The sequence below is a fragment of the Pituophis catenifer genome, unplaced genomic scaffold (genome assembly GCF_029215685.1).
Source record: "Pituophis catenifer annectens isolate HBS135680 unplaced genomic scaffold, rPitCat1.0.hap2 SCAF_15, whole genome shotgun sequence".
NCBI lineage: Eukaryota > Metazoa > Chordata > Lepidosauria > Squamata > Colubridae > Pituophis > Pituophis catenifer.
Window position 1 is genome coordinate 13,235,292 of NW_027256895.1, and position 15,201 is coordinate 13,250,492.

The window sequence follows — 15,201 nt, forward strand, 5'->3', positions numbered from 1 at the left end:
ATTACGTTGATATTATGGTTATTATTACTTTGTTGATTTGCATGTACACTGAGAGCTAATGCACTGGAGACAAATTCCTTTTGTGTATATATATCACACAGCCAATAAATTATTCTATTCTATTCTATTCTATTCTATTCTATTCTATTCTATTCTATTCTATTCTATTCTATTCTATTCTATTCTATTCTATTCTATTCTATTCTATTCTATTCTATTCCATTCCATTCCATTCCATTCCATTCTATATGCTCTTCCATCCCATCCCATCCCATCCCATCCCATCCCATCCCATCCCATCCCATTCCATTCCATTCCATTCTCTATGCTGTTCCATCCCATCCCATCCCATCCCATTTCATTTTATTCCATTCCATTCCATTCTATATGCTGTTCCGTCCCATCCCATCCCACCCCACCCCATCCCATCCCTATTCCTATTCCTATTCCTATTCCTATTCCTATTCCTATTCCTATTCCTATTCCTATTCCTATTCCTATTCCTATTCCATCCCATCCCATCCCATCCTATCCCATCTCATCCTATCCCATTCCATTCCATTCCATTCCATTCTCTATGCTGTCCCATCCCATCCCATCCCACCCCACCCCATCCCATCCCTATTCCTATTCCTATTCCTATTCCTATTCCTATTCCTATTCCTATTCCTATTCCTATTCCTATTCCTATTCCTATTCCATCCCATCCCATCCCATCCTATCCCATCTCATCCCATCCCATCCCATCCCATCCCATCCCATTTTATTCCGTTCCATTCCATTCTATATGCTGTTCCGTCCTATCCCATCCCATCCCATCCCATCCCATCCCTATTCCTATTCCTATTCCTATTCCTATTCCTATTCCTATTCCTATTCCTATTCCTATTCCTATTCCTATTCCTATTCCTATTCCTATTCCTATCCCATCCCATCCCATCCCATCCCATCCCATCCCATTCCATTCCTTCCATTCTATTCCATTCCATTCTCTTTGCTGTTCCATCCCATCCCATCCCATCCCATCCCATCCCATCCCATCCCATCCCATCCCATCCCATCCCATTCCTTCCATTCCATTCCATTCCATTCCATTCCATTCTCTATGCTGTTCCATCCCATCCCATCCCATCCCATTTCATTTTATTCCATTCCATTCCATTCTATATGCTGTTCCGTCCCATCCCATCCCACCCCACCCCATCCCATCCCTATTCCTATTCCTATTCCTATTCCTATTCCTATTCCTATTCCTATTCCTATTCCTATTCCTATTCCTATTCCTATTCCATCCCATCCCATCCCATCCTATCCCATCTCATCCTATCCCATTCCATTCCATTCCATTCCATTCTCTATGCTGTCCCATCCCATCCCATCCCATCCCATCCCATCCCATCCCATCCCATCCCTTCCATTCCATTCCATTCCATTCCATTCCATTCCATTCCATTCCATTCCATTCTCTATGCTGTTCCATCCCATCCCATCCCATTTCATTTTATTCCATTCCATTCCATTCTATATGCTGTTCCGTCCCATCCCATCCCACCCCATCCCATCCCTATTCCTATTCCTATTCCTATTCCTATTCCTATTCCTATTCCTATTCCTATTCCTATTCCATCCCATCCCATCCCATCCTATCCCATCTCATCCTATCCCATTCCATTCCATTCCATTCCATTCTCTATGCTGTCCCATCCCATCCCATCCCATCCCATCCCATCCCATCCCATCCCTTCCATTCCATTCCATTCCATTCCATTCCATTCCATTCCATTCCATTCCATTCTCTATGCTGTTCCATCCCATCCCATCCCATTTCATTTTATTCCATTCCATTCCATTCTATATGCTGTTCCGTCCCATCCCATCCCACCCCATCCCATCCCTATTCCTATTCCTATTCCTATTCCTATTCCTATTCCTATTCCTATTCCTATTCCTATTCCTATTCCTATTCCTATTCCTATTCCATCCCATCCCATCCCATCCTATCCCATCTCATCCTATCCCATTCCATTCCATTCCATTCCATTCCATTCCATTCCATTCTCTATGCTGTCCCATCCCATCCCATCCCATCCCATTCCTATTCCTATCCCATCCCATCCCATCCCATCCCATCCCATCCCATCCCATTCCTATTCCATCCCATCCCATCCCATCCCTTCCTATCCTATCCCTCTCCATATTACATATTACCCAACTTGTATCTACTTTGGTGACTCCAATTTAAAGTAGTTCTGTGGATCTTTGAAGCCTTGAATGTTTGTCTCAAAGGGACCTGAAGGACTGGCAATATCTTGCAGGGAATTAAGATAATTTTTATAAGAGTTTGAGTTAAGGGAGAAGAGAAAGAGAGAGAGGGAGGGAGGGAGGATAGATAGATAGATAGACAGACAGACAGACAGACAGATAGATAAATAGACAGGCAGGCAGGCAGACAGATAGACAGGCAGGCAGGCAGACAAATAGACAGACAGACAGACAGATAGGCAGGCAGGCAGGCAGACAGACAGACAGGCAGGCAGGCAGGCAGGCAGACAGACAGACAGATAGATAGATAGGAAGGCAGGTAGATAGATAGATAGATAGATAGATAGATAGATAGATAGATAGATAGATAGATAGATAGACAGACAGACATGCAGGCAGGCAGGCAGGCAGACAGACAGGCAGACAGACAAACAGATAGATAGATAGACAGGAAGGCAGGTAGGTAGGTAGGTAGGTAGGTAGATTAGATAGATAGATAGATAGATAGATAGGTAGATAGATAGATAGATAGATAGATAGATAGATAGATAGATAGATAGATAGACAGACAGACAGACAGACAGACAGACAGACAGGCTAAAGGTTAAAGGTTAAAGGTTAAAGGTTAAAGGTTAAAGGTTAAAGGTTAAAGGTTAAAGGTTAAAGGTAAAGGTTTGTACATATGTGCTAGTCATTCCCAACTCTAGGGGGCAGCATTCATCTCCGTTTCAAAGCCGAAGACGTCCAAAGACGTCTCCGTGGTCATGTGCCCCGCATGACTAAACACCAAAGGTGGATGGAAGGCTGTTACCTTCCTACCAAAGGTGGTCCCTATTTTTTCTACTTGCATTTTTTACGTGCTTTCAAACTGCTAGGTTGGCAGAAGCTGGGACAAGTAACGGGAGCTCACCCCATTAGGCGGCACTAGGGATTCGAACTGCTGAACTGCTGACCTTTTGACTGACAAGCTCAGAGTCTGACAAGCACAGAGCCAGTGAGCCACCGCATCCCTAAATAAGTAAATAAATTACTTGAACAGAAGGGCAAGACAAACCACGTCCTTCTTGTTCTTGAGAAAATCACAGGGACTTTTCCATGAATTCAACAGGAAGTCAGCTCAGTTCAAAGGAAACCTGCCTTGCAAAGATAAGATACTAGGGTGACGCAGTATTTCAGTTTCATTTGCAAAACCACGATGCTTTGGAATCGGTGGGAAGCTACGAGATCCTAAGAAAAGATACACTTGATTCAAAGATTGGACTGCCGTTTGTCAAAAATGGTGTTGGGCTGTGATGGTGAACCTATGGCACATGTGCTGGAAGTGGCACACAGAGCCATGTCTCCCGGCATGCCAGCGGCAAGTATCCGCATGCGCGGGAGTGCCAGAAACCAGAAGAGCAGTTCTTCGGCACGAGCTTCCAGTTACCAGTGTGTGAATGTGTGCCGGCCGGCTGGTCGCGCACGTAGGAGTGCCAGAAACTGGAAGAGCAGTTCCCCAGTACGAGCTTTTGGTTTCCGGCAGGCCCATGCATGCCGGCCAGCTGGTCTCTGTGAACATGGGAGTGCCAGAAACCGGAAGAGCAGTTCCCCGGCACAAGCTTCCTGTTCCCGGTGTGTGCATGCCCGCCGGTCAACTGGTCTGTGTATGCGTGGGAGCAGTTCCCCAGTGTGTGCTTCCAGTTTCTGGCGTGCGCATGGACGCTGGCCAGCTGGTCTCCACACATGTGGGTGCACCGGAAACCGGAAGAGCAGTTCTCTGGTATTATCTTCTGGTTTCCGGTGTGCCCATGCACGCCGGCCAACTGGTCTCCGCACACGTGGGTGCACCAGAAACCGGAAGAGCAGTTCCCCAGTGTGAGCTTCCAGTTTCTGGCCTCCACATGCGCGGGAGCACCGGATATCAGAAGAGCAGTTCCCCAGCGCAAGCTTCTGGTTTCCGGTGTGCTCATGTACTCCGGCCAGCTGGCCTCAACACGCACGGGAGCACCAGAAACCAGAAGAGCAGTTCCCTGGCAAGCTTCTGATTTCCGATGTGCTTTAGTTTAGTTTAGTTTAGTTTAGTTTAGTTTAGTTTAGTTTAGTTTAGTTTAGTTTAGTTTAGTTTAGTTAATTTATATACCGCCCTTCTCCCGAAGGACTTAGGGCGGTGAACAGCCATAATAAAAACAATGTACAAAAATAGAATTTAAGAGCAGATTAAAATAATTAAATCATAGGCCGAATTGAAAACCCTCATTTTAAAACCAATTTTAAAACCCCATTAAAACCAAAATCATTTATCCCATCAGAGTGGCTTGCTGGAATAACAGGGTCTTCACTGCATGACGGAAGGCGCGGAGGTCGGGGATCCTTTGTATGTCCGGGGATAATTCATTCCAGAGGGCAGGGGCCCCCACAGAGAAGGCTCTCCCCCTGGGGGTCGCCAGTCTACAATGTTTGGCTGACGGCCACCTGAGGAGGCCCTCTGTGTGAGCGTACTGGTCGGTGGGAGGCAATCGGTGGCAGAATGCGGTCTTGTAGATAGCCAGGTCCTAAGCCAGCTGTGTGCATGCACATCGTGTGTGCATGCACATCCGCCAGTTGGTCTCCGTATGCGTGGGAGCACTGGAAACCAGGAGAGCAGTTCCCTAGTGCAAGCTTCTGGTTTCTGGCATGTACATTCGTGCCGGCCTGCTCTCCGCGCCGGGGAAGCGCCGGAAATTGTAAGAGCAGTTCCCCGACACAAGCTTCCGGTTTCCGGTGTGTGCATGTGCACCGGTCAGCTGGTCTGTGTGTGCGCGGGAGCACACTGGAAACCAGAAGAGCAGTTCCTTGCACGTGTTTCCGGTTTCCAACATGCACATGTGTTTTGGCCAGCCGGTCTCCGGAAGAGCAGTTCACCAGAGGAAGCTTCCAGTTTCTGGTGTGTGTATGCGCACCGGCCAGGTGGTCTTCATGCGCGCATGCGCGTGCACACCGGAAAACCGGAAGCTCTCACCAGAGAACTGACTTACTGGCTTCCGTTGCTCCCGCATGCACATGTGCGCACTCCCATTTTAGCACTCTGTGCCGAAAAGGCTCACCAACATTGGTGTAGGACAGTGATGGCTAACCTTTTTGCCGTCACGTGCCAAAAGCGGGGGTAGTGTGGGGGGTCACGGGTGCCTGTGCCCACATCCATAATTCAATGCGCCCCACCTCCCGTGCATGCACACGTGACCCCCCCCACACTTCCCCCTGCTTTTGGCATGTGATGGCACAGTGGGCCCAGTAAGCCCGTTTTTCCCCCTCCCCAGGCTCCAGATGCTCTCTAGGAGCCTGGGGAGGGCAAAAACAGCCTTCCCCATCCCCCGGGAGGCCTTCAGGAGGCCGGAAACAGCCAGTTTCCTGACTTCCGATGGGACCGGAAGGCCTGAAAATCAGTTGGCTGGTGCGTGCATACGCGCTGGAGCTGAGCTAGGGCAACACTCGCATGCCCACCAATATAGTTCCGTGTGCCATCTGTGGCACCCGTGCCATAGGTTCGCTATCACAGGTGTAGGGTCTCCTGTTTGGGTGGGGAGTTGGGCTAGATGACCTACAAGGTCCCTTCCAACTCGGTTAATCTGTATACAAAGAGTTGCAGACAAGGGCTATAAGTGTGTGCCATTTTCTCCAAAGCACCCAAAGGTGCTTTTTCAAAAGACAACTGGACTTCCTTTGTTTTTCCTCCGAAGATGCTTCAACGTCTCATCCAACATGTTCTGTTCTTCCGTTCGCCAGTAACGCAGATGAACCGGAGAAGCTGAAGAAGAGGGCAGGACAAGAAGCAATGGGTGGAAACTAATCAAGGAGAGAAGCAACTTAGAACTAAGGAGAAATTTCCTGACAGTTAGAACAATTAATCAGTGGAACAAATTGCCTGCAGAAGTTGTGAATGCTCGAACACTGGAAATTTTTAAGAAGATGTTGGATAACCATTTGTCTGAAGTGGTGTAGGATTTCCTGCCTTGGCAGGGGGTTGGACTAGAAGACCTCCAAGGTCCCTTCCAACTCTGTTATTCTATTCTATTCTTGTTGTGGCCCGCCAGCGGCCTGCGTGGATTGTTGTTGATCCCGACGAGGAGGAGGCTCGTGCTTGAGTCGGACAGTGAGGAGGCTGGAGAAGATGTGGTGCCAGAGGTAGGGATTCAGCCAGGGCCTTCAGAACTTCCAGAGGCTCCTTTAAGGGCAGAGGATGAAGTGGAGGAGCCTCTTCTCAATGCACGAGCACGCAGAGCTGCCAAAAGGCAGGAGTGGTTACTCAGGAGGAAGTCTCCTCGAGAGTAAGGCTTGGGGCTAATTGGCCACTCCCTTAGCCTATTTGAGTTTGCACACAGCTTATAAAAAAACTGCAGGAAACAACATTCGTTCGTTCGCTGATCATTGAGTTTGGATTTTCTCTGCAAACCTGGCTTCTGGGCTTTCTGCCAACTCTTGTAAGACTCTATCTTATCTGTGGAATTTCTGGCAGGTTGTTAAGAACGTTTTGTTAACAGCCTGCATTTGCAAAAGACTGTGTTTTGAAGTAAACTGAGTTTTGTTCGGAGTTTGTGTGTGCTACATTCTTTGCGATCCGTAGCTGGTTGCAGAACAATTCTACTCTAAGCTCCTTGGATGAGAGGCGAAATGTCTTAAAAGCCCAGTTGCGTTTTGAAAAAGCAGCTTTGGGACAATCACGACCTGGACGACTAAGAATCACCATAGACCAGGGGTGTCAAACTCAAGGTCTGCAGGCCGGATTCGGGCCACAATATGGTCGGATCCGGCCTGCAGGGCCGTCTTGGTCTACCCAATGCGAAGAGGAACATGCCAGCAGTTTGGGGAGTGGGATCGAGCTAGCCACACCCACCCAATTGGCCACGCCCACCCAGTCGGCCACACCCACCCAGTCGGCCACACCCACCTGGCCCCCCAGAGGTCAACCACAGCCCTAACGCGGTCCTCAATGAAATTGAGTTTGACACCTCTGCCATAGACATTTCTCCAAAGCACTTTTTTTTAAAAAAATTGGCCTTTAAAACCAAATTGCAGCCATTTCCTGATAGTTAGAGAGAGTCTAGTTGCCTATAACAAATCAAATTCCCCCAAAGTTGGCCCTGCTTGTCTTTTGCTAAAGGAACAGCAGCAAAAAGTTAAACAAACGAACAAAGAAAAGTCTTAGCTTGGAAAATTAACATGAATTTTCACGGAGTGTCATTTGCAAATACAGGTTCTTTTTTTTTGTTTTGCTCTAGCAAATATAATATCTTTTTAGAGACATGTCCACATTTGCATGATGAACTAAGGCAGATGTGACTGTCAGGTTTGTGGCCTCCACTCCCACTTTGAAGTTCTCGCTGCGTGTAGTTAATTAAAGGAGAGTAATCGTGTCGATTCTCTTCTATTTCTGCTTCAATGGGCAAATTGAAGTCTTGTCTCTAACGCAAGAGAAGCCGAAAGAAGATCTGGCGTTCCCGCCTCCCGCAGATTCCTGAGAGTCTCTGCAGATTTTCTTCACTGCTAATCGACTGCCATCTGTCCAAACAGGTTACTCTAAGTCCGTGATGGCGAACCTATGGCACGCGTGGCACAGGTGGCACGCGGAGCCATATCTGTGGGCATGCGAGCGTTGCCCTAGCTCAGCTCCAGCATGCATGCGTGCACCGGCCAGCTGATTTTCGGATCTTCCGGGCCCACCGGAAGTTTGGAAACGGCCATTTCCGGCCTCCGGGAGGGTGGGGGGAGGCCGTTTTCGCCCTCTCCAGGCTCCAAGAAAGCCTCTGGAGCCTGGGGAGGGCGAAAAAACGGGCCTACCGGGCCCACCGGTAACCTTTTTGCTGTTGCATGCCAAAAGCGGGGGGAGTGCCGGAGTGGTGGTGTCGCACGCACATGCATGGGGGTGCATTGAATTATGGGTGTGGGCACACACCTGCGCGACTCCTTCACGCGCTCCCCCCGCGTTTGGCACGCGACTGCAAAAAGGTTAGCCATCATTGCTCTAAGTTCCTACTACTATTCAAGGACGGCAATGAAACGAAACGAAACGGGAAGGGATCTTGGAGATCTTCTATCCCAACGTCCTGCTTAGGCAGGAAACCTTATACCAGGGGTGTCAAACTCGATTTCATTGAGGGCCGCATCAGGGTTGTGTTTGACCTCAGGGGGCCGGGGTGGGTGTGGCCATGGTGGTCACTCATGTCGGGGGCGCCTTTGGTGGTGACCCGAGTGCTCTGCCAGCGAAAACAGGCTCCTAAGCTGTGTTTTTGGCTGTGACGGCCTCCTGCAACACTCTGCCAGCAAAAACGGAGCTCGCGAGGAGCGACACGCAGCCCTCCCAAGCTCTGTTTTTGATGGCAGAGGCACCGCAGGCTGGTCCTTCACTGTTTCTGGGGCGGCGCCATGGGCCAGATCTAAGCACCCCACGGACCAGATCCAGCCCCCGGGGCTTGAGTTTGACACCCTTGCCCTATACCATTTCAGACAAATGGTTATCCAATCTCTTCTGTTATCCCATCTCTTCTTAAAAACTTCCAGTGTTGGAGCATTTGGAACTTCTGAGGTAAATTGTTCCACTGATTAATTGTTCTAACTGTCAGGAAATTTCTCCTTAGTTCTAGGTTGCTTCTCTCCTTGATTAGTTTCCACCCATTGCTTTTTGTCCTGCCCTCAGGTGCTTTGGAGAATAGCTTGACTCCCTCTTCTTTGTGGCAGCCCCTGAGATATTGGAAGACTGCGATCATGTCACCCCTAGTCCTTCTTTTCATCAGACTAGACAAACCCAGTTCCAGCAACTGTTCTTTATATGTTTTAGCCTCCAGTCCCCTCATCATCTTTGTTGCTCTTCTCTGCACTCTTTCTAGAGACAGACGCTAAGCCTACATTTTCTCCAAAAGATTGAGAAAACTGTAATTTTCAGGATGCTTGAAAGGGAAATCGAATAACACCAACCAGTAATCAGAAGACATGATGAAATTCCTTAATTCCCCAACACATTGACAGACTTAACCATAGTTTCAGCTGGGAAACTGTGAGCATTCTGGACCAAGCCAAGTTCAAAAACATTGGAGAATTCCTGGGAATCTGGCACTCAGACAAATCTGCCATCAACAGGCACATAGAGATAAACAACATCTGCATACCATTCAAAGGAGACAATCAAAAAACCAAAAGGGAAGCAGAACTGAACACCTCCTCACTATCAATCAACACCCCGATGAGCAAAGATTAACACCAGGATTAACACTAGCTCAACAATCAAGAAACAATCAAACAAACAGACCCCCCTCCTGCGCGAGCTGCACTGGCTCCCGGTGGTCTTCTGGGTGTGCTTCAAGGTTTTGGTTACCACCTTTAGAGCGCTCCATGGCATTGGACCGGGGTATTTATGAGACCGCCTTCTGCTACCAATAGCCTCTCACCGACCAGTACGCTCCCATAGAGAGCGGCTCCTCAGGGTGCCGTCGGCCAAACAGTGTTGACTGGCGGCCCCCAGGGGGAGAGCCTTCTCTGTGGGGGCACCTACCATCTGGAACGAGCTCCCCCCAGAGATATGGAGGATCCCGGACCTGCACACGTTTCGTCGTGCTCTCAAAACTTTTTTATTTCAGCAGGCTGGCCTGGCCTAACTCTTCTCTTTTAAATTTTTAATTTGCGATTTTATAAATTGGGTGTTTTAATTTGTGTTTTGGCCAAAATATTTAATAATTTTAAGGGATTTTTTAAAATATTTGTATTATTTGTATTTTATCTTGGCTGTTCACCGCCCTGAGTCCTTCGGGAGTAGGGCGGTATAGACATTTGATAAATAAATAAATAAATAAATAAATAAATAAATAAATAAATAAATACCCCCAATCAATTCACACAAACAAGCTAACAATAGACAATTGCTTAATCATGGAACCACCAGGAACACTCCCATCAACACTGACAGGACAAGCCATTAGCATATAAAAAAAGAAAGAGCAAACCCCACTCCCTTCTAGCACTGAGGAGGTTACCTAGTTGGGCAATGAAACATCTGCAAGAAAGCAACAAGCTCAGAGAGCACCAAGGACTACACTGTTCATCCATCTTTTGCATTGGGCCTTCAGGCCTGCCACATTTGCTGCTGTGGGAAACTGGGAGGGGGAATTGTATGGAACATGGGTGATATATAGTCAAAATAACATTCCTTTCTCAGAGAGTCAAGGACATTTTGCCCTGCACCAGGAGGGGTGTGACTGGGAGACATCTCCAGTTGGGACGGTGCTTTGATTGACCATGTGATGGACATGTAGATGCTGGGCAGGGACCTGGACTTTCTTTTGGGTGGGGAAAACCTGGAAGCTTTCAGATTCGGGTTTTCTCAGATGTTCCAATATGATGTCTCTAATAAAATGGAAGTTTGAGGAACTTCAAGCTTTGGAGTCTTCTTTCGTTGGGGGTGTTACTTGGAACCCTCATTTCTCACCAATGTCAACTAGATGGATCTGTGTGCATTGATGAGTAGAAGCTACCTTCAAAAATTATTTCTCTTCTTTGATCAAATACTGCCTATGGATAATCTACGGTGAACTGCTGAGATCTGTATTGAATTCCATAAATCTTCATTCATCTCATTTCCATGGATATACAGATAGTCCTCGACTTACAACAATTCATTTAGTGAGCATTCAAAGTTGCGACATTGAAAAAAGCGACTTACGGCCCTTTTTCACACTTACGACTATTGCAGCATCCCCATGCTCACATGATTAAAATTTGGGCACTTGGCAACTGGCCTCTATTTATGACAGTCGCAGTGTCCTGGGGTCATGCGAACAACTTTTTGTGATCTATGCAAAGTCTATGGAAAAACGAGATTCACTTAATAACCAGGTTACTAACTTAAACAACTGCGGTGATTCACTTCACAACTGTGGCGAGAGAGGTCGTAAAATGGGGCAAAACTCACTTAACAACTGTCTTCTTAGGAATAAAAAATTTAGGTTCGACTTGTGGTCATAAGTCAACAACTACCATAATAGCTTTCGACTTTCAACTCCCAAAACCACATTATGAAAATTCAGCAGAAAACCCTGGAATAACGGCAATACAATATTTTACTGTGAAATCTCCAGACAGCTGTTGCATCATCAGAGCTAAGGTTGACATCTCCTGTGATCGGAGCTTGACTTCCCCATTTTATGGACCATCCTTGTAGTTTCCTGGGAAATGCGAATGTTGTGTTCTCTGAAATATATCTTGATTTTCCACCACGCTAGTAATCTCCTGTCCAAGTTCTAATCACGGTTGACCTGACCTTAGCCTGAGATCGATCAAAACTGGTTAGTTCTATGCACTAAAAGATGCTTTTCAAATCTCACTGGTATGGGTGGTGAAATCCTCCGTGGATTGCCACCCGTTCGCTGCCTGCACCTGTGCAGTGCGTGCCAAGGTAGTGGTGGGTTGCTCCCGGTTCGCACCGGTTCGCAAGAACCGGTAGTAAAAATTTCTAGTACTTTGGAGAACTGGTAATAACATTGGCTGGCCATGCTCCCGAACCGGTCCCCGGCCCAGTTGCTTACCCCGTCCACCTCATCAGAGGCTTTTTTTTTTTTTTTTACTTTTAAAAGCATTTTTTCTACAACCTCTTCAGCGGAAAAAATGTTTTTAAAAGTAAAAAAAAAAAGCCTCTGATGATCGCATGGCTCAGCTGGAATCATCAGAGGTTTTTAAAAGCATTTTTTCTACAACCTCTTCAGCTGAAGAGGCTGTAGGGAAAAAAAATGCCTTTAAAAGCCTCTGACGATCCCAGCTGAGTGGCCTGATCGTCAGAGGCTTCTAAAAGCATTTTTTTCTGCAACCTCTTAAGGTTGTAGAAAAAATGCTTTTAAAAGTAAAAAAAAAAGAAAGTTGGCCCCGCCCACCCAGTCACATTACCCCCCCACCAAGCCACGTCCACAAAATAAGCCACACCCACAGAACCAGTAGTAAAATTTTTTAGAACCCACCCCTGTTCGAAGGGTGTGCTGCGTGTGTGCATGTGCATACACATGCGCACACACATGTTCACACACATGCACACACATGCACGCACACATGTGCACACACATGCACACACATGTGCTGCACACCAAAAGCATGCTGAGCACGCATGCGAAGTATACGCCAAATGCACACTGTGCATGCACGCATGAACAGTGTATGCTAAGCACGCTCTTCACGCAGAAAAAGGAGGTTTAACAAGGTAAGTAGGACAGTGAAAGGGAGGGATTTGCATTTCCACTTTTGCCTGTAGAGCCAGCTGTGATCCCTACATAACCCTTACTTGACCCCATATGAATCTGACAACAGCCAATAGAATACATGCTCTTGCACAGGAACAGGAAGCTCAAGTGCACAGCCCAAAGAAGGTATAAAAAAACCTCAACTCTCAACTCCATTTTGTCAGCTGCCCAGAATCACATGTGGTTCTGCTTCATCATTAAACCGTCTTTCCAATCAGCCTCCATGTTTCCAGGGTCTTTCTCCCAACTTGGAACTGAACCAGATGGATATTTCCTCCTCCCAGGTTCAAATGGGAAAAACTGGACTGAAAATCTCATGGTTATCCCCTTTGATAAAAAAGAAATGTATCATTTATCTGAGTCTGAATGTCTTGATTGTCTCAAAAAAAAAAAATACAGTATTCCCAGGACCCTCTGATAGATGTTGGAAATGTGGGTCGGCCAAGGGTACTTTCCTCCATCAATGGTGGATTTGTCCGTCAACTAGACGCTATTGGGGGAAAATACAGCAGTGGCTGCTGGAAATAACAGGTGTGAGCTTTCCCCTTCACCCAGACCTCTACTTACTCGGAATAAGACCGGACCACATTGACAAGAAGGATTGGTATCTATTTGTCCATGTCTCAACAGCGGCGAGAATGGCATTTGCTCAACTGTGGAAAGATGCAGATACGCCCCCTGACCATCTGATAATAAATAAGATTCTTCGATGTGCTGAGATGGACAGGCTAACGTATATCTTAAAAGATAAGAAAGATTCGATATATAATAGAAGTTGGGACAGATGCTTTGTCTGGCTCAAAAGAAGGTTATACCTAGGAGATAAGTGATAAAATCGTCTAATTAGATTAAATAGATACTTAATAGGCTATATAATTCTTTATAATTTTGAAAAAAACAGGCCAATTGTTTTGTAGATAGTTAAAAGAACTTGATTGCATTGAAATGTTTGGCTAGGATGATATTAGTTAATATTAATTGGAGAGTGAGCTTAACTCTTGGTTAGTCATGTTTGTTGTTTCGTTTTAGTCTTGTGTTTATGTGTTCCTACATTTCACTTCTTATATTGTTTTCCAATCATTATTATGTGTTAATTTTACTGTATATTTAATAAAGATATTTAAAAAAAAATACAGTATTGAGCCACAGAATCCCAGTCTTCTTATATTACTTGCTTTTACAATATTCCAAAATTTTGCTTGCTTTTCTTGCCGGATTTGGAAAAATCTTTAAAAAAAAAAAAATGATGCCTTTTTAACCAAGCAAGAACTGGATGTTTTTCGGTTTTGCATCCCTTTCCATCAGGAAAAGTGGTGAAGACAAATAGAACAGTTAACTGCGGCTATATACGTGGTAAGTTAACTCAAAAGATTTGCATTCGGGACGAAGAGTCTTAAAGAAATTTGCATCGCTAATGGGCTTTTTGCAAAACTAGCCAAGTGACTCAGTTGTTCCCCTGCTCCTCCCAAGCACGTTAGACTTTGTTATTGAAGCAGATGAAATCCCACATCATTTGATTTGGCAGGAGTACCTGCCAAGGGAGACATCCATAAACAAATAGTAGGCACCAAAAATATCACTATTTGCTGAATGCAACGCTTTGGGGTGTCTGGGAAGTAAAGATGGAGAGCTGCAGTGGTCCCTTGGTATTCAACTGTTTTGAAACTCATCGAATTTGGTACTCAATTCATTTGAAGTGCTACCGGTTCGCTCCAGTTTGGGCAAACCGGTAGTAAAAAAATGCTTTAGAAAGGTAAAAAAAAAGGTTCCGACGATCGTGCGGCACAGCTGATTGTCAATTGTCAATCAGCTGTGCTGCCCGATCGTCGGAACCTTTTTTTTTTACTTTTTTAAAGCATTTTCTACTGCCTATTCGCTGGAACTGGTAGTAAAAAAATGCTTTAAAAAAGAAAAAGAAAGGTTCCAAGGATCGCGCAGCACAGCTGATTGTCAATTGTCAATCAGCTGTGCTGCCCGATCATCGGAATCTTTTTTTAAAACTTTTTTAAAGCATTTTTTACTGCCTATTCGCTGGAACTGGTAGTAAAAAAATGCTTTAAAAAAGAAAAAGAAAGTTTCCAAGGATCGCGCAGCACAGCTGATTGTCAATCAGCTGTGTCACCCGATCGGAACCTTTTTTTTTACTTTTTTAAAGCATTTTTTTACTACCTATTCGCCCGAACAGGTAGTAAAAAAATGCTTTTAAAAAGTAAAAAAAAAAAAAAGTTGGCCACACCCAGGGGTGGGTTCTACTTACCTTTACTACCAGTTTGCAATGGGATCGTGCGCGCAGATCGCTTCTGATGATGTCAGGGTCAGTGGGCGGAGCCTCCTGCCACTTTTACTACCGGTTCTATAGAACCGGTCTGAACCGGGGGCAACCCACCACTGGCCACACCCACCCAGTCACATGACACCTCCACCAAGCCACGCCCACCATGCCATGCCCACAGAACCAGTAGCAACAAATTTTACATTTCACCACTGATTTTGACATAAAAAGTTTGTCCCGGTACTTTTTTTTTTTTTTTTTTGCTTTAATTTATATGCCGCCCTTCTCCGGAGACTCAGGGCGGCTTACAATGCATTAAGCAATAGCCTTCATACTTTTGTATATTTATACAAAGTCAGCTTATTGCCCCCACAATCTGGGTCCTCATTTCACCTACCTTAGAAAGGATGGAAGGCTGAGTCAACCTTGAGCCTTGGA